General features: G+C 48.0%; 2 pseudogenes; both read left to right on the top strand.

The window, feature by feature from the left end:
- The first annotated feature begins 559 nt into the window (after positions 1-559).
- On the top strand, positions 560-679 carry LOC129640996 (uncharacterized; annotated as a pseudogene).
- A 3272-nt stretch (positions 680-3951) lies between these two features.
- On the top strand, positions 3952-4071 carry LOC129640997 (uncharacterized; annotated as a pseudogene).
- Positions 4072-19641: the final 15570 nt, after the last annotated feature.

Raw genomic sequence — 19641 nt, forward strand, 5'->3', positions numbered from 1 at the left:
TCCGTGGCTCCCGGTGGGTTTGGGCAGCGGGCAGGTGCCGGGCAAGTTGGGCGCTCAAGATTCGCTGCGCCTAGGCCCGCAGGATGTTCAGAGGCCCCCGGGCCGCGGGGATCGGGAGGCGGCGGGCCCCGAAGACCGACACCTCCGGGGTCGCGCGGCCCTGAGCAGCGAACGGGATGAGGGGGGGCGGGGGGGGGGAGGCCCCGCTCAGCCAGCGCGGCCGGGTCTGGAGTGGCCGGGGGTGGGAGGGCGCCGAGACCTCCGCACCCCTCAGCCCACCCCCCAGGCCCCGCGCGCACGCACGCACGCCCTCCCGGTCACTGGGGGGTCCTGGAAGCCCATCGGGCCCCTGGGCCCGGCCAGGCGGTTGCTGGTCTGGTGTTGGCGGTGTTCGGGGGCCGGGCCGGCGTCAGCAGGCTGGAGTGCGGTCGCGGGTCGTGCGGCTCAAGTACAGCACGGCCCCCGGAGGAGAGGGGCGGCCCGTTGGCCCGACCTGCAGGTCAGAGCGAAAGGGAGGCGAAGCGCAAGGCTCTTAGGGCGCCCCGCGGCGGCCGCGTCCGTCTCCGGCCCTATCGGCCTGAAGGCGCCCGATCTCGTCTGATCTCGGAAGCTAAGCAGGGTCGGGCCTGTTCAGTATCTTGGATGGGAGACCACCTGGGAATTCCGGGTGCTGGAGGCTTTTTTGCCTACCAGAAGAGGTCCTTTAGCCCCCGCCCCGCGTCCCAATTCTTGGACCCACACCCCCCTCGCCCCCCCCCCGCCACCCCCGCAGCCCCAGCCCCTCCCGGGGCGGGGGGAGTGAGTGGGTGGCCGGGGCCCCGACTCCCGCTGCAGACCTGGGTTGCCTCCCCGCGGCCCGCGAGCCCCTCCGCATTCGCATTCGGCTTTCAGGAAACCAGACGACCGGCCGTCCCGTCTCCCTCTGGGGCTCCTTTGGCTTGCCTCAGGCAATCCCGGGGCTTGCACCGACTCCAGCCAGAGCCCCAGCCCCCGCCCCACCCCCAGCCTCGCAGGCGATCGCGCATGCGCATGCGAGCGCGCGCACAGATCGATGTGCCCAAACGGGGCATCTAGCTTGTTGGCTTGTACTGGGGGTGGATCTATGCCTGGGAGTGGGACTGCTGAACCATAGGCTACTTCTACTTTTAGTTCCTTCGCGAACCTCCATACTCTTTTCCATCCCGGCTGTACCAACTCCCATTCCTACTCAGCGTGGAGGAGAGTTCCCTTTGCTCCACAGCTTCTCCAGCATCTGCTATGGACAGACATTGCAATGAGGCCCAATCGGACTCGGGCGAAGTGGTCCCTCCTTGGCGTTTGGAGTTGAGTCTCTCCAATCATTAGTGACGTGGAGCAAGATGACCGTTTGGAAATGCAGATGCAATTCTGTCACCATCCTGCTCCAACGGCTCTTGTATTTTCCCATCATATTGAAGATACGACCAATTCCCTTCATGCCTGCTCCTCACGTTCTTCTCGGATGTCTTTTCCCTGGAATGCCCTCTGCACTCTTTGGCTTCCATCCCATAGGGCATTTTCATTTCTTGAACGTCCTAAGTTTCCCTGGTCACCTAGACTTCCAGGATGCTGTTTTCCCTGCCTGAAATTCTTCCTGCATCTCAACCCTGGTTTACGTAGGTTCCACCTATGGACCTCAACGCAATGGTTACTCTGAAAAGCCTTCCCTGACACCCAGGTTTTGGTGAGGGTAGAGGCCCCTCGACAAGTTCTCAAAGGATCTGCCTGTGATGTATCATTAGATTCGTCTCAGTGAAAGCAGGAACTCCGTGTCTGCTTCTCTCCGCCTCCTAGTTCCAGAAACTTATTACATGCCTCCCAGCTCATCGTAGGTGCTCAGGATTTACTTAGTGTGTGAAAGACAGAAAAGTTCTTGGAAGCCTCAAGGTGTCACTTGGCTCGGCACTTTTGATCTCTTTGTATATTTGGCGATTCCATTCTTTCCTTTCCTGGGTTCATGTGTACGCTATATTCAAGGCACAATCTAAGGCATTAAGACATATCCATCAGTATGGGTTCTTGCTTTCAAGGAACTCGTACAGCAGATTTCTACAGTTTAGGGCTTTTCAAATGCTCTAGAAGAATGTGAACGTTCAGTGTGATCCATTTTCATTTCCAAGAAAGATCGTTTGACTTCCATAGCAAAGGTGGAGACCTTCCGACGTGTAGTCCAATACTTAGACCTTGACCATGTCAGGCAAGTCTTGCGGTTCCTTCTGGAGGTGTGTGGCTCTTGCAGAAACGTGAAGATCTTCCATCGTCCTCGGACTTTGGTGTCATTTGCAATCATCAAGAAAGCTTCCAGGTATAGGTTCCAGACCACCACTGCACACACTCAGTAGGCAACGGAGTGGATTCCAGGAATATGCGTTGTTAACCAGCATCACCGTTGATATTGTTGCTGCACGCTCTATGCAGTGGCCAGGGCCTGGATTGTCCACTGGGTCTCATGTGGAATGGAAAGAAGGGCTTCCCCCACCCCCCACCCCACCCCCCACTGTTGACAGCCTTGTGACTAGAAACGGGCCCCGAAACAAGAATCAGACAAACCAGATAAGCCCAGATGGTAGTCCATGAGATGAAGGAACTAAGCAGCTGGTTGGGATGGCGCCAAGGGGAAAGGTTGCTCTTTTTGTCTCCCGCTCTACTCCTTTCTTCCTGGACGCCTTAGGGGTTCATCATGGAGATTTGAAATAAAGTTCACCAAAGTCATATGTGTTGAATCAAGATTTTGCATTTCACCATCTCTCAAAAACGAAGAGTGCTTAACCTGCACAGGTTTCTTTCAAAAAAGTCAATTGCTTTTCAGTTCTGGGGTTTCTCTCTTGCCTTGTTCAAGTAGCCTTAAGAGTAAAAATCAACGAAAACTAAAGAAAGATTCCAAGATACCAACAAAGGACACCTTCTGTTTCTTCAATCACCTTTCCACTTAGTAGCACATGAGCTCTTTTCTTTGTATTTTGCCTAGGGAATTCGCAATGTGCTGGTTCAGATGGCAAGGCATCCGCCCGCAGGAGACTCGGGTTTGATCCCTGGGTCGGGAAGATCCCCTGGAGAAGGTAATGGCAACCCACTCCAGTATTCTCGCCTGGGAAATGCCACGGACAGAGGAGCCTGATGGGCCGCACTCCATGGGTCCTATAAGAGTTGGGCTCAACCCAGCAACTACGAACAGAAGTATTTCCAAAGACCACACTCGTGTGTGTGTCTGTGTGTGTGTGTGTCTGTCTGTCTGTCTGTCTGTATGTCTGTGTGCCTGCCTGTGGTTCGTCTGCTCTCTCAGGAAGGTCGGGTGCTTGGCGGGCGGCGTGGGGACAAGGGGGGCGCCTCGGTAGGGCAAAGGGGCGGGGCTGAGGCGCTCCGGTCGACCGCGCCTCCGTGGCTCCCGGTGGGTTTGGGCAGCGGGCAGGTGCCGGGCAAGTTGGGCGCTCAAGATTCGCTGCGCCTAGGCCCGCAGGAGGTTCAGAGGCCCCCGGGCCGCGGGGATCGGGAGGCGGCGGGCCCCGAAGACCGACACCTCCGGGGTCGCGCGGCCCTGAGCAGCGAACGGGATGGGGGGGGGAGGTGGGGGGAGGCCCCGCTCAGCCAGCGCGGCCGGGTCTGGAGTGGCCGGGGGTGGGAGGGCGCCGAGACCTCCGCACCCCTCAGCCCACCCCCCAGGCCCCGCGCGCACGCACGCACGCCCTCCCGGTCACTGGGGGGTCCTGGAAGCCCATCGGGCCCCTGGGCCCGGCCAGGCGGTTGCTGGTCTGGTGTTGGCGGTGTTCGGGGGCCGGGCCGGCGTCAGCAGGCTGGAGTGCGGTCGCGGGTCGTGCGGCTCAAGTACAGCACGGCCCCCGGAGGAGAGGGGCGGCCCGTTGGCCCGACCTGCAGGTCAGAGCGAAAGGGAGGCGAAGCGCAAGGCTCTTAGGGCGCCCCGCGGCGGCCGCGTCCGTCTCCGGCCCTATCGGCCTGAAGGCGCCCGATCTCGTCTGATCTCGGAAGCTAAGCAGGGTCGGGCCTGTTCAGTATCTTGGATGGGAGACCACCTGGGAATTCCGGGTGCTGGAGGCTTTTTTGCCTACCAGAAGAGGTCCTTTAGCCCCCGCCCCGCGTCCCAATTCTTGGACCCACACCCCCCTCGCCCCCCGCCCCCCCGCCACCCCCGCAGCCCCAGCCCCTCCCGGGGCGGGGGGAGTGAGTGGGTGGCCGGGGCCCCGACTCCCGCTGCAGACCTGGGTTGCCTCCCCGCGGCCCGCGAGCCCCTCCGCATTCGCATTCGGCTTTCAGGAAACCAGACGACCGGCCGTCCCGTCTCCCTCTGGGGCTCCTTTGGCTTGCCTCAGGCAATCCCGGGGCTTGCACCGACTCCAGCCAGAGCCCCAGCCCCCGCCCCACCCCCAGCCTCGCAGGCGATCGCGCATGCGCATGCGAGCGCGCGCACAGATCGATGTGCCCAAACGGGGCATCTAGCTTGTTGGCTTGTACTGGGGGTGGATCTATGCCTGGGAGTGGGACTGCTGAACCATAGGCTACTTCTACTTTTAGTTCCTTCGCGAACCTCCATACTCTTTTCCATCCCGGCTGTACCAACTCCCATTCCTACTCAGCGTGGAGGAGAGTTCCCTTTGCTCCACAGCTTCTCCAGCATCTGCTATGGACAGACATTGCAATGAGGCCCAATCGGACTCGGGCGAAGTGGTCCCTCCTTGGCGTTTGGAGTTGAGTCTCTCCAATCATTAGTGATGTGGAGCAAGATGATCGTTTGGAAATGCAGATGCAATTCTGTCACCATCCTGCTCCAAGGGCTCTTGTATTTTCCCACCATATTGAAAATATGACCAATTCCCTTCATGCTTGCTCCTCACGTTCTTCTCGGATGTCTTTTCCCTGGAGATCATTTAGTATAGCTGATCTGGAACCCTTGTTTTTTAATTCTCAGCATTACTGTTCTTTGCTCGCTTTTACTTATATTTGTTTTTTAAATGGTTAAATATTGCAGTGTATAGGGTAAAAAAAAAAAACAAAAACTCTCTCTTCCAACAGACTTCCCTCCCACTCTTCCATGTTGTCCAACTTTTTAGGGGAAACCACTATTGATAGTTGGGCTTCTCTCTTGGCTCAACCGGTAAAGAACCCACCTGCTGATGCAGGAGACATAAAGAGACGTGGGTTTAATCCCTGGGATGGGAAGATTCCCTGGAGGAGGGCATGGCGACCCACTCTAATATTCTTGCCTGGAAAATTCCACGGACAGAGGAGCCTGGAGGCCTACAGTCTGTGGAGTTGCAAAGAGTCACACAAGACTGAGCACTTGTGCACTCACTATTATCAGTTTGCTGTATACATATGCAAATTCCATGTGTGTGTCTAAGTACTGATACATTCATTCACATACATATGGGTATGTACACGGTCCAAGATTTTTTAAATTTGTATTATATTTAATTTTTATTGAATTATAATTGACATACAATATAATGTTAGTTTCAGGTGTACAACATAGTGATTTGACAGTTTTTTAATTTTAATTATTTTTTTATTGAAGGATTTTGCTTGACAGAATTTTGTTGTTTTCTATCAAACCTCAACATGAATCAGCCATAGGTATGCATATATCCCCTCCCTTTGGAACCTCCCTCCCCTCTCTCTTGGAGAAGGCGATGGCACCCCACTCCAGTACTCTTGCCTGGAGAATCCCATGGACGGAGGAGCCTGGTAGGCTACAGTCCATGGGGTCGCGAAGAGTCGAACACGACTGAGCGACTTCACTTTCACTTTTCACTTGCATGCATTGGAGAAGGAAATGGCAACCCACTCCAGTGTTCTTGCCTGGAGAATCCCAGGGACCGGGGAGCCTGTTGGGCTGCCGTCTATGGGGTCGCACAGAGTCGGACACGACTGAAGTGACTTGGCAGCCCCTCTCTCTCCCCACCCCACCCCTCTAGGTTGATACAGTGCCCCTGTGTGAGTTTCCTGAGCCATGCAGCAAATTCCCATTGCCTATCTATTTTACATATGGCAGGCTAAGATTTTTGAAAATAGTTTTACTCCAAACTAGAACCTAACTAAACCAAACTAAAAATGGCGGGGGAGAGTGATAAAATGGGAGTTCTGAACAACAAAATAAATATCATTTCTAATAGAAATTGTTATTTCTCTTATCATTGCTCATCTAGAAATAATCATGAAATTTTTAAACATTTTTATTTATTTGACTGCACTGGGTCTTAGTTGTGCCATGTGGGTTCTTTAGCTGCAGCATGCAAACTCTTGCGGCATGTGGGATCTAGTTTCCTGAACGCAGATGGAACCCAGCCCCCTGCATTGGGAACACAGACTGAGCCACTGGGCCACCAGGGAATTCCCTAGAAATTCTCATAAAATTTGACAAAAGCTCTTCAGGCTTCCCAGGTGGAGCCAGTGTTAAAGAACTCACCTGCTGGGACTTCCCTGGTGGTCCAGGGGCTAAGACTCCATGCTCCCAATGCAGGGGGCCTGGGTTTGATTTCTGGTCAGGGAACTAGATCCCACATGCTTCAACTAAGGGTTCACATGCTTCAACAAAATTGCAACCAAATAAATTAAAAAAAGAAAACTCACTTGCTAATGCAGGTGATATAAAGGACACTGGGTTCGATCCGTGGGTCATGAAGATCCCTTGGAGGAGGTCATGGCAACCTACTCCAGTATTCTTGCCTGGAGAATCCCACAGACAGAGGAGCCTGGCCAGCTATAGTCCATGGGGTCTCCAAGAGTCGGACATGACTCGGTGACTAACACACATGAAGGGGTCCTCAGTGCTATGCATGGTGGGTAGGGTGGAATTTATTCTTTGGAACAGTCTGTTATCTCTTGCTTCATAGGATTAGTTTGGTATTTTAGAAAGATCATTCTGGGACCAGAATAGAGGATGGATTAGAGACAGTGAAACCAGCTGAGGGGTTACTGCAATGTGCCAGGCAAAGGGGGGTGAGTGTGTGAACTGAGAACGTGGAGCTGGATGTGCACAAGTCAAAGGAGAAAAGGGGTCTGGATGAAGAGACCTCGGAGGAAGACTCACAGAACCTGAAAACCAGTTGGATATGGAGGTGAAGGGGAGCTGGTAGACACTCTTCCTTCTCATCTCCTAAATCTTTAAAAAATGTTTATTAATTTATTTGACTGTGCTGGGTCTTAGTTGCAGCACACAAGGTCTTTAGTTGCAGTATGTGGGATTGAATTTCCTGGCCAGTGATAGAACCTGGGCCCCAGCCCTGGGAGCAAAGAGTCTTAGCCGCTGGACCACCAGGGAAGTCCCTAAGATCTTTCTTTCTAAGCAGGAACTTTGTATCTCTTGCCAACTCTGGCCAGGTAACTGGGGCTCAATTAAAGTTTTCTTTATTTTTGTTCTAAATGTATTTCAGTTTTGTTCAATTAAAATTTTTGAAGAAATCCTTCATTTTGTTTTTTGGTTTTTTTTTTTTTTTTTTTTATCCACTATACAATCCTAAGCAATTCCTGTTCATGTTTTGATTACCAAAATTTTAATGCTTTTTTTCCCTTCAAAGTATGATTTCAACTAATACAATAGTTCTTATTACTCACCCGGTCATTCAAAAGCTGATGGTTTAGGGGTGTCCAGGTACTCATCTTTGTCTGCATTTTGGGACCATTTGTGTTTTTTGGAGGTGGAAATGCCATCATGAAATAACTGAATATTCTTCTGTAAGAAAAACTATGTCTTCAGAAGAAATGAATCATACAATCTTCAGAATACTAAAAATACTAATACCATATAATCTTTTTCAGTACACTGGGACAGGGACTAGCGGGAGAGTGACATTTACTGGGAGTATTTTATATGTCAGGCACTTAACAGGTTTGTTCAGTTAAACCCATAACAATATGGTAAGGTGGTGGGTTTTAGCTTATTTTACAGATGAAGAAAATGAGGCTCCCTTTGCTTTGCCCAGAGTTATACAGACAGTAGGTGGTGAAACAGAGAATCAGACCCAGGTCTGTTTAACTCTGTTTGATTTTCACTGGACCAAGCGGGAAAAATCAGAATCACTCTTAGCTAAGAACATACCATATTGGTCAGAAAGAAGTATTTATAAAATCACTGTGCAATCTGATCTACTCCATTTTGTCCCTTGTGACCTCCTTCTTCCTCTGTTAACTTTCTGACATCTAGCTAACAAGGGCTCTAGCTTGCTACCATGTTTAAGAAGTAGAATAGTACAATGGACAAGGCCAAGAATTTATATATGGACAGATTTGGGTTTATTGAGAAAAATACACTGGGGAAAATATACAGTACACCCAGTACTGTATATGTCTGCCTTCATTTTTGTGGCCTCACGGCATGTGGGATCTCAGTTCTCCCACCGGAGATGAACTCACATCCCTTGTATTGGAAATGTTGAGTCTTAACCATGACTGCTGTTGTTCAGTCACTAAGTTGTGCCCAGCTCTTTGCAACTCCATGGACTGAAGTACACCAGGCTTCCCTGTCCTTCACTATCTCCAAGTTTGCTCAGACTCATGTCCATTGAGTTCGTGATGCCATCCAACCATCTCATCCTCTTTTGCCTCCCTTCTCCTCCTGCCTTCAATCTTTGCCAGCATCGGGGTCTTTTCCAAGGAGTCGGCTCTTTGCATCAGGTGGCCAAAGTTCTGGAGCTTCAGCTGCAGCATCAGTCCTCCCAATGAATATTCAGGGTTGATTTCCTTTAGGATGGACTCATTTGATCTCCTTGCTGTCCAAGGGAGTCTCAAAGGTCTTCTCCAGTACCACAATTAAAAGGCATCGATTCTTCAACGCTCAACCTTCTTTATGATCCAATTCTAACCATTGGACAGCCAGGGAAGTCCCTATGTATGTCTTCATTGGATGAAAGCACTCTAATTTCCACGAGGGATTACTTTTCCCTCAGTGTTTAGGGTCTGCTGGGTTGGTTAATCGAGGTGGCCTCCCCTTGCCCAGTCATAAGACTAAGCTAGGCCAGGTAACTGATGCTGGCTTATCCTTGCTTTACAGCCAAGGTGATCATTCAAAGTACCATAGATGCTCTGAGTAGACTGTTAAGCTGTTCTTAGACTCTTCTTGGAGGGGCTTCCTTGGTGGTGCTAGTGGTAAAGAATCTGCCTGCCAATTCTGGAGACAGAAGAGATGCAGGTTTGATCCCTGGGCCAGGAAGATCCCCTGGAGGAGGCCATGGCAGCCCACTCCAGTATTCTTGCCTGGAGAATCCCTGGGACAGAGGACCCTGGTGGGCTATGGTCCACAGGGTCACAAAGAATCAGACATGACTGAAGCAACTTAGCATGCATGCATGTCCTTTCTTATCCATTTTGTGGGCCACCTGATAGCCTTCAATAAATTTCACCTACATTAGCTAGAAGACCCTTCTTGTAGGGGTATCCCTGGTGGCTCGGATGGTAAGGAATCTGCCTGCAGTGCGGGAGACCTGAATTCGATCCCTGGGTTGGGAAGAGTCCTTGGAGGAGGGCATGGCAACCCACTCCAGCATTCTTGGCTGGAGAATCCCCATGGACGGAGGAGCCTGGCGGGTGACAAAGAGTTGGAAACAACTGAGCGACTAAGCACACAGCACACACACATTAGCTAGAATCTATTTCTGTTGTTTGCAACCAAAACTTTTTACATTACACAGTTTGGATCCTGGCTCTAAAACTTACTAGCTTTGAAACTTTTTGCAAGTAGTCACTCAGTCATGTCCGACTAACTCCATGGACTGCAGCATGCCAGGCTTCCCTGTCCTTTCCCATCTCCCGGAGGTTACTCAAACTCATGTCCATTGAGTCAGTTATGCCATCCAACCATCTCGTCCTCTGGCATCCCCTTCTCCTCCTGCCTTCAATCTTTCCCAGCATCAGGGTCTTTTCTAATGCGTGGGCTCTTCGCATCAAGTGGCCAAAGAATTGGAGCTTCAGCTTCAGCATCAGTCCTTCCAATGAATACTCAGAACTGATCTCCTTTAGGATTGACTTGGGCAGGTACACACTGCTATACTTAAAATGGATAACCAACAGGGACCCATGATATAGCACAAGGAACTGTGCTCAATGGCAGCCTGGCTGGGGGAGAATGGATACATGTATATGTATGGGTGAGACCCTTCATGGTTCATGTGAAACTACCACAACACTGTTAATTGGTTATACTCCAACACAAAATAAAAAATTAAAAAAAAATAAAATAGCATCACTACAGACTTTCTTAGAACTTCCTGTTATTTCCAGAGTTCTTCAAAGCCTCTCCTTGAAGGGGGCACAACAAAATATTTTAAGGTAAAAAATATTTAAAGCAGATGGATGGCATTTTTCAGTATATAGCTTCAGTGTTTCTGTTTGTTCGTGCCTTCTTCCTCTCTGAAGGTATGTTTCAGATCCAAAGCAGTGGTGCTGAGTTGGAGCCTGCACAGGATTTGCCTGCCTGACCCAGGGCTCCAAAAAGTATAGCAACAAATATAAGACAATTTAAAAAAAGATTTATTTTTATTTATTTATCTGGCTGAGCCAGGTCTTTGTTAGGGCATGTGGGATGTAGTTCCCTGACCAGGGATAGAACCCAGGTCCCCTGGACCACCAGGGAATTCACCCAGACAATATTTTGATCCACGTGCCACAACGAAGACCTGGCACAGCCAAATAAATAAAAACAAATATATATATTTTTAAATTAACCATTAGTTTTGGACTTACAGAGGATTCCCCCAAATGCTAGATCTGAAATTTTGTGACTCTCACTTGACATGTAATATTCCCTCTCAGGTTTAAATTAGAGCTGAAGAGAAAGCCAGTTTTCTCTTCAGTTTTCTCTTCAGTTTCTCTTCTATAGTTTTAAAACCTCAGGGTTTTAAACCATAGATAATGTCTTCCTGCAGTTGCCTGCTGATACCACTCCACTGGAATAAGGGGAAATAAAGGAGGTTCAGATGAGCCCTCACATTCTTAGCTCCTAACAGCTAAGTTGCAAAGATGTAAGAAATGATTTCATTACAGTATTATTAATTGGCTGCTATAAAAATACACATGAGCAGGCAAATATATAAAGCATGGTCACTGAGTCTAGATCTGCTCAGTTAAAAATCACATATTTCCTTTTTTATTGCTATTTATTCATGGTTGATGTTTCTTCTATTTAAATTGATTGAAGTTGTGTGTACACAACAATTTTTATTTATCTGTTTAGGCTAAGCCACTCGGCTTGCAAAATCTTAGTCCCCAACCAGGGATTGACCCTGGTCCTCGGCAATGAACATACAGAGTCCTAACCTCTGGACTGCCAGGGAATTCCTTAAACCAATTGTTTTCCATCTTTTATTTTATTTTTTTCAGGCCTATAAAACTCTTTGAGGATATGATGAAAACTATGAATCTTCTCCCTAGAAAAATTCATATTAACATTGCTGCTGCTGCTGCTAAGTCACTTCAGTCGTGTCCAACTCTGTGTGATCCTACAGACGGCAGCCACCAGGCTCCCCCGTCCCTGGGATTCTCCAGGCAAGAACACTGGAGTGGGCTGCCATTTCCTTCTCCAATGCATGAAAGTGAAAAGTGAAAGGGAAGTCACTCAGTCGTGTCCGACTCTTAGTGACCCCATGGACTGAAGCCTACCAAGCTCCTCCATCCATGGGATTTTCCAGGCAAAGTACTGGAGTGGGGTGCCATTGCCTTCTCCGCATATTAACATTACATTTTGCTTATACCAGGTTAAAACCTTCTGTTGTAAGCTCAGAAACTCTCTTTTCCCAGTTTGAGTAGAAAACAATCTGACTGATTCTAAGCACGATTTCTGATTAAGACAAAGTAGTTTTTCCAGGTCCTCCCTAAGGTTTTGCTGTTTTTTTGTTTGTATTTTTTTTTTTTCCCTTCCTGGTTCTTCAGAGCTAGAAATCATTTGAATTAGGCTTTTTTTTCAAGTCAATTTGAGTAAAGTTTGGTTTTCAGGAGATGGGCCTGGCTGAGCAAAAGAGCCCTCTTGGTAATAGTCTTCCTGAAGCAGGCATATGGAGGTATCCTGCCCTGGTTTTTGTCATTATCCTTTTACAGTTTTTTTCCTCTGTCCACTCTAGAAGATGGGCAGTGTGCATATCTGCATGTCCACACTGGTTCACAGTATAGACCACTCAGACGCTTTCATACAACATACCAAAAAATTACAAGACAAAGCAAGTTGCCTTCCCTCCTTCTACATACAAACCTGGCTGTTGTTTTTTCATGACCTCTTTCCCCCTTAATGGCTGTCCTTGCATGTTCCCCTTTAATTTTTCTTTGGATAAAGGGGAAGAAAAAGGGCTTCTGGCCCTTACCCCCAGTGTGTGCTTCTAGTGTCATGCTTAAAGGCAAGGCTAGGTCCTCTGGTCAAGTTCCAGTGGTAACACACCTCCAATCCCATCTTCAAAGCCATTCTTCACACTGTCACCATTGCACAACTTCACTAAAGACTTATTAGGTCTGTATTACAGGTATAAAGACAAGTCTTGCCTGTAATGGAGATTACAGTCTACTACAAGAGGGTTTTTTTAACAAAAAAAATGTATATATTTAAGGTGATGTTTTAGTATATGTACACATTGTGGGATGCTTACCACAATCAAACTATGTAACATATCCATCACCTCCCATAGTTACTGTGTGTGTGTGCATGTGTGCGTGTGTGTGCATGTGTGTGCTTCTGTGTGTGTGATTACCCTTGAGATCTACTCTTCTAGTAAATTTCAAGTATATAATATATTATTATTAACTATAGTCACCATGATCCCTGGGCAGGAAGATCCCCTGAAGAAGTTAATGGCAACCCACTCCAGTGTTCTTGCCTGGAGAATCCCATGGACAGAGGAACCTGGTGGGCTACAGTCCATGGGGTTGCAAGAGTGGGACACAACTTAGCGACTAAACTACCACCACCATCACCACATAGTCACCATGCTGTACATAAGGTCTCTAGAACTTATTCCTTTTATAACTGAAGGTTTGTACCCTTTGATCAATATCTCCACACTTCCCTCCTCCCCAACTTTGGCTAACCACTACTCTATTCAGGGAAGTATTTTTTTAAAGGTCTGTTTGTCATTTGTCAGCTCAAAAACCTTCAGAGACTCAGTAATGGCTACAGAATCCTTAGGATGCTGATCTAGGTGCACCATGAATTTACCTTTTTGGTTCATCCTCCTTCCTCTCCTTTCATGCACTATCTGTACAGACACACTGAACTTCAGATCAGAGAATGTGGTACAAAACTGGTGCTTCTCTGCTAATGTGGTTTTCTGAATGTGCTCACCTGAATCCTAAACTCAGTAGTACACAGTAGGTGCTCAATAAAACCTTGTCTCAATCAGCGGAATGAATGAACACAATAGTGGAGGTGAGGTGGTTTAAGGATTAAAGCTAGTGGCAAAGAAGGTACAACTCAACATTAGGAACCGAACATTGGGGTTAGACTCAGGATAATCGGGTTTTTATTTGGCGTTTACAGAGCAGAACACGGTTGAGTTTCTCCACTAACACACAGCTCACCCATTGTACGCTGCAGTATCATCAGAGAAGGAAATAGAGACTGCCAGGAAATGATCAGGAAATAGGGTACGGATGTGAGAGTTGGACTGTGAAGAAGGCTGAGCACCGAAGAATGGATGCTTTTGAACTGTGGTGTTGGAGAAGACTCTTGAGAGTCCCTTGGACTGCAAGGAGATCCAACCAGTCCATTCTGAAGGAGATCAGCCCTGGGATTTCTTTGGAAGGAATGATGCTGAAGCTGAAACTCCAGTACTTTGGCCACCTCATGCGAAGAGTTGACTCATTGGAAAAGTCTCGGATGCTGGGAGGGATTGGGGGCAAGAGGAGAAGGGGACGACAGAGGATGAGATGGCTGGATGGCATCACTGACTCGATGGACGTGAGTCTCAGTGAACTCCGGGAGTTGGTGATGGACAGGGAGGCCTGGCGTGCTGCGATTCATGGGGTCGCAAAGAGTCGCACACGACTGCGTGACTGATCTGATCTGATCTGATCTAGATTTAAATATGAATTCATCTTATATTCAACTAGGTGGAAACAAAGAGAAACTATAAGACAATGCAAAGACCTAGTGCTTTGATAAGCACAGAAGTAATTATTTGTTGGTTGTTAATTTCATATATACGATGCACCTGGTCATTTAACTGCTAATACACAGCAAAATGTAATTCCCGGGGTCACTGCCAAGCCTCGTGAGAAGCCCAGGAGGACCTGAGAGAAGAGCTCTCAAAAGAGTCTCCATCTTTTTCATGCAGCGATCACTGCTCTCACCTCTTTAAGGCTTTCTCTTCAAGTCTTTCTCCTCAAGCCTCTAGCGCTGGTGTTGCCATAGCTCCTGTTTCTGTGACTCCGTCTAGCCCCCACCCCTTCCAGTAGGCCAATCACTACCTATAAATCTTTTCGCTGGCATCCGGGGTCTCTTAGGCAACAATGTGTGGTCTCTTGATTGGCTGGGAGATCCTGGAGGGCTGGCTCCAAATTTGGGCACGGGGACAAAATGGAAAAGTGGGAGGGCCCAGAGGGTGGGAAAGGCTGCCATCTCTCAATAGAGTGCTAGGACGAATATGCAGCCAATCCTGAAACAAACAGCATTAAATGCCCCCTTTCAAGCTGTAAGTATGTTCCAAATCAGGCCAACCTACTGAGCATACCCAGTTATATCGTTCTGGTCACACCGGGGTTCTGAAACGTAAACTCCGTTTCTCCGGGTTTTTAGAGTGGCCAACAGGTAAAAGAAGGTTGCAGGAAAAACAATTCTGGAGAGGTTCAGTGAAAGAATAGCACCTGCACACAGGAAGTGAAAGAACGTGGGAAAATTGCCCAACACACAAACTCAGCAATGCTTCCACATGAATTGTACTTGATTGGATTAAGGAATTCAGGCCGACTAACAGATACACCAGGGAACCAGCAGATGGCATGCCTGAATAAGGATAACTCCAAATTTGGGGAATTTTTCAATCTGGTCTAATTTCATTAATGAAATTTATGAAGCATCTACCATGTAATGAGAGGCAGAGTGAGAATGCAAGAATAAAAAAAAAGAAATCTAATGAGGAGGATTTGAAAGTACAATGTAGAAATAACTACTGGTATAGAACTATAAACTAATGCTGGAGAAAAACAACATTTCAGAAGGGACATCTGGGAAGTGTAAAACAGTTCTTATGGGCAGCAGCTAACCAAATTCAAAAAAGAAGACTTTTCTCATTATCTCACGTTCTCTAAAATACATAAAAATGTACTCTCTTCCAAGGTAAATAAATGTAAACCCTATGTTTATATTGTTTCATTGTTTTGAAATAGGCAGCATTCGTATATCTCCCGTTTAAAAAACAATGAAAAGTAAAGCTCATAGAGGTTGCTGCCTTCTTTAGAGTTGACAAAGGCTCAGTAAGTGGCCAAACTGAAACTTATGGTGTCTGAATTCCATCCCAGTGGTTTTAAGTATGGTTGTATGTTTTATGATCAGGTTGTACGTAAAATGAATAAACAAAGACTTTTGCAGGGGTGGAGGCCTGGGGGAGGTAAGTAGATGCATTACTGAATTACCATGTATTACCGGTTAACATGGATGGTTTCAAAATGGGTTCATCCAGAAAGAGACCAGTTTTAACAACTCCCTGGGAGAGTGTTGGGTCTCAGTGAAGTTCCTGAGCTACCGGGGAAGCCCTAAAGACTTTCTATTGGTGGTTATAACATTGAATGAAAGAAAGATGGGATTAAAGAGAGCCCGACACTTTATCCCTGTTAGATCTGAATATTTTTATCCCTGAAAATAAGGTCCCTTTCATTGATCCTCTTAACTAGCATTCTCTGGACCTCTCCTTGTTCAGCCCTTCATCAGTGTGACTGCTGATCCCCCAGTGAACACCACCATTCACATTGTGTTCACGGTGAGCACATTGGCTCAATGTCCTTGAAAATTTAACATTACTTTCATTTAATTTTTTTTTTAATTCCTTTTAAAAATATTTATTTGGCTGCACTGGATCTTAGTTGCAGCACACAAGATCTTGGATCTTTAGTTGCAGTTTGTGGAATCTAGTTCCCAGTTGTTCTTCAGTCGCTAAGTCGTGTGTGACTCTGAAACCCCATCAACTGCAGCACTCCAGGCTTCCCTGTCTTTCACTAGTTCCCAGACCAGGGATTAAACCTAGGTCCTCTGCATTGGGAGGGTGGAATCTTAGTTACTGGACCACCAGGGAAGCCCCTCAACATTATTTTTAAAGGAAACATTTCAACCATAAAGAAAAGTTTACAGACTTGCCTAAGAAACACCCTTTTCTCCCTGCAGAGATTTTTTAAAAATGTTAACATTTTGCTTCATGTGTGTGATTAAGAGTTGAAGCCTGTTTTACATGCTGCCCAGATCTCATTTCCCACCCTGCCTGCCTAGAAGCATCCACTGTCATAAAATTTAGTGTGCTGCCTACTTGTCCACTTTTTTTGCTTATTATATATACATGTTTGGCCTTGTAAACAGTGTGACTGTTTTAAAGAGCTATCATAATTTACATACTTTGTAGTTCGCTTCTTTCACTCAGTGGTCTATTTCTGAGATGTGATCATGTTGATACATTCAACGATAATTTCTACATCATTCCCACCTCCCACTAGGAGCCAAGATATGTTCTATGCCTGACAGTTTTCACAAGACCATGTGTAAATTGCATAAAAATGCGAGAGCAGCACATCTCTAGAGGATCTGAAGGTACAAGGGATCTAGAAGTACCCGAAGCAGGTCTATACTGCTTTTCATAAATGCTCTTAGCTGCTTCACTCACCTTCAGTAGAGGCAGTGTTGGCTCCACAAGACACAATGACTTGATAAGAATCAGCCTATGGATCAATGTTATTTTTTTTTTAGAAAGTATTACTGCATTAGTATTTATTAACGAAATTGAAAATGTCATTTCAGATCCCCTTTATGGTGCAATTCGCATAGCTCATCTTCTGACATTAAACGATATTTATGACTGTCTAAGCTCAGTATTTATTGTCATTTAGGGAGCATCTTCAAAACAGATTGTTTCACTGGTGGCTCAAACAGTAAAGAATCTGGCTGCAATGCAGGAGACCTGGGTTCCATCCCTGGGTCGGGAAGATCCCCTGGAGAAGGGAATGGCAACCCACTTCAGTATTCTTGCCTGGAGAAGTCCATGGACAGAGGAACCTGGTGGGCTACAGTCCATTGGATCACTCACAAAGAGTCGGACACGACTGAGGGACTAACACTTCCACTTTTCTTTGTATAAAATAGTTGCCTATAATTAAAGAGGCCACAGAGATGTGTCCCAAGGGTTTGGACAAACCACAGATTATATAGCTGTTTTTGGTCAGTCTCCTAACATGGGGTGGCAAAGATTCAGACAGAAGATCATACTAAAATACACCATTTTAACCAAGTGTACAGTTGAAGAACCTTAAGTACAGTCATACTATGCTACAAGATCAAAGTATTTCTTTAAGTCCTGTGTGCTACCATAGAACAAAATGATGCCTGTGAAGTCTAGGTTGAAAAGGGAGGGAAAGGAAGAGAAAGGAAGGTAGGTAAAATGATAGAGGCAAAGGTAACAGCTTTGGCTTGGAATGAGTGAATCCAGACTCAGCCCTTAAAACGCTGCCTGGCTTTGGCTAAGTCTTTTTAACCTTTCTGGACCATTCTTTTCCACGTCTGAATAATGAGAGGTTAGGTTTAGATGATTTCTAAGGAATCTTTAAGTTCTGAAATAGCTTAGGTAGAAAAAAATTAAATCACTTACGAAGAAAAAGAGAGAAGAAACATTTCTCAAAGAACAGAAGATGGGGCATGTCACCAATAACCTCAAGCCCCACCTGCTCACTAAAGTGGGTGTTGGTAAAGAGGGTATCTGCTCTGCTGCTTCAGCCTGGAGCTCTGCAATATGAAAGCTGACTACCTCTATCTGCACCCAGTACCACTCTCAGCACCCGCCTCTTAATCAATTCCAATCCCCGGGTTCCCAGGGGGCACGCTGGTTCTCAAACAGGTTTTGGTGGTCTCTCAATAATAGCGTTCCAGGCTTGAGTGATGCGAGTCGCTGCACTGTCTCAGCAGGGAAGGGAGGGAGAGCTTTGCAAAGGGGACTGAGGGCATTTAAGAAAAGCTTCCAGAGCGCAGAACGACTCCGCCGGAGCAGGACAGGGCCGGGCATCAGCCTCGGCGCGAGGTCAAGAGCAACGAAACCTGCAGACGGGTATCCAGAAGCCGGTCTCAAACTAGGAGCGCTCGGCCGAGTGTGCGCAGCGCGCCTGCGCCGTACGTGCGTGCGCATGTGCCGCGGCCATCGCGAAAGCTCTCGGTCGCTTGGAGGCGCACGCTGGTGGTCCTCGCTGGCTCTGTTTACCTGAGGGAACTGCGGCTGCCCCCGGCCGGCGCCGCAGCCCCCCGGGAGCCCGGCCCCGATGTGTGAGGTGAGCCCCGGGTCGTGCAGGCCACTTCCTGTCCTGCTCAGCGGGAAAAGGACTTGGGAGTGGGGACTGAGGAGGTGCCGCGGCGGCTGCCCGCTCCTCGGTCTAAGCCTGTGCCGAAGAGCCACGAGCAGCTGTGGCACCTCCTCCTCAAGGATCGTTATTCTCGTCTCCGACAAAACAAAAGCCTTGGGCACTGTGCTGTGGAGGGGTGTCTCCGGGCTTTCTCGGGGTGGGTGGCGGGCCGGCGGGGGAGCCCGAGTTTGGCGCTGGGCGGGCTGTGCGCGCGGACTGGATTAACCCTCTCGGTCCCGAATCTGCGCCGAGCAACCGGTTCGAGTGTGGCCCGCGCTCCCTGCACGCCGCCCTCGGCCCAGCCCTGGGGCTCGGTCGGCGCCGCAGGGGCGTGTGGTGCTCCCGGGCCACTGGGGGCTGTGGGTGGAGCACGCAGCTGCTTGCCAGGGGGACGATGCACGGAGGGCTGGGTGCGGGGGTGCGGGCAGCATCGCAGCATCTGGACTGCTTCCTGTTTCTAATCCTGAAAGTTGTCCCCTCTCCTCCCTCCCATCAGTTTTGCAAAGTCTGCATATTCCTCCTCGAGGCTTTCCCCTCTGCCCCCTTGGACGCTCCGTGTGTTTGCCCTGGGGTACCTCGGGGAGGTTCATCCATAGCCTCAGAAATAAGGTTCTGTTAAACATTTCAAGACATTTTAACATCTTCCTAGAGGCCTTTTTCAGAATTAGTTGCCTTCCTCAATAAGAGAATAAGGGGTGGTTTTTTCTTTCTTTCTTTCTTAAAAGAACAAAAGCATATGCCACTAATTTAGGCAGAGGAGTCAACTCGAAGTTGCAAAATATCTAGGAAGGACAAAAGGTCTGGTTCTGGGCCCAGAATAAATGAAATTTTGAATTTTTGTTCCCTTCTGAATGTAGGCAGACAGAGCAGCAGAGCAGACCAGCAGCTATAGAAATAAATGACTGCTCGATAAGATTGGTCAAACAATATCTTATTTTATAGAAGTAGTTTGGAGAGACCTGTAACGTTTATGTACGGGAATTGGGTTACTTGGCAAAGCCAATACCGCAGGAGCAAGGAAACAAACACTTGACGAGGGGGATGTTAACCTCCCTCTTGAGCCTTCTTTTAGCCTTTAGTGGCATGCTAACAGTCAAAGGGATGGATAAA

Source organism: Bubalus kerabau, unplaced genomic scaffold (assembly GCF_029407905.1).
Source record: "Bubalus kerabau isolate K-KA32 ecotype Philippines breed swamp buffalo unplaced genomic scaffold, PCC_UOA_SB_1v2 scaffold_54, whole genome shotgun sequence".
NCBI classification, from domain to species: domain Eukaryota; kingdom Metazoa; phylum Chordata; class Mammalia; order Artiodactyla; family Bovidae; genus Bubalus; species Bubalus kerabau.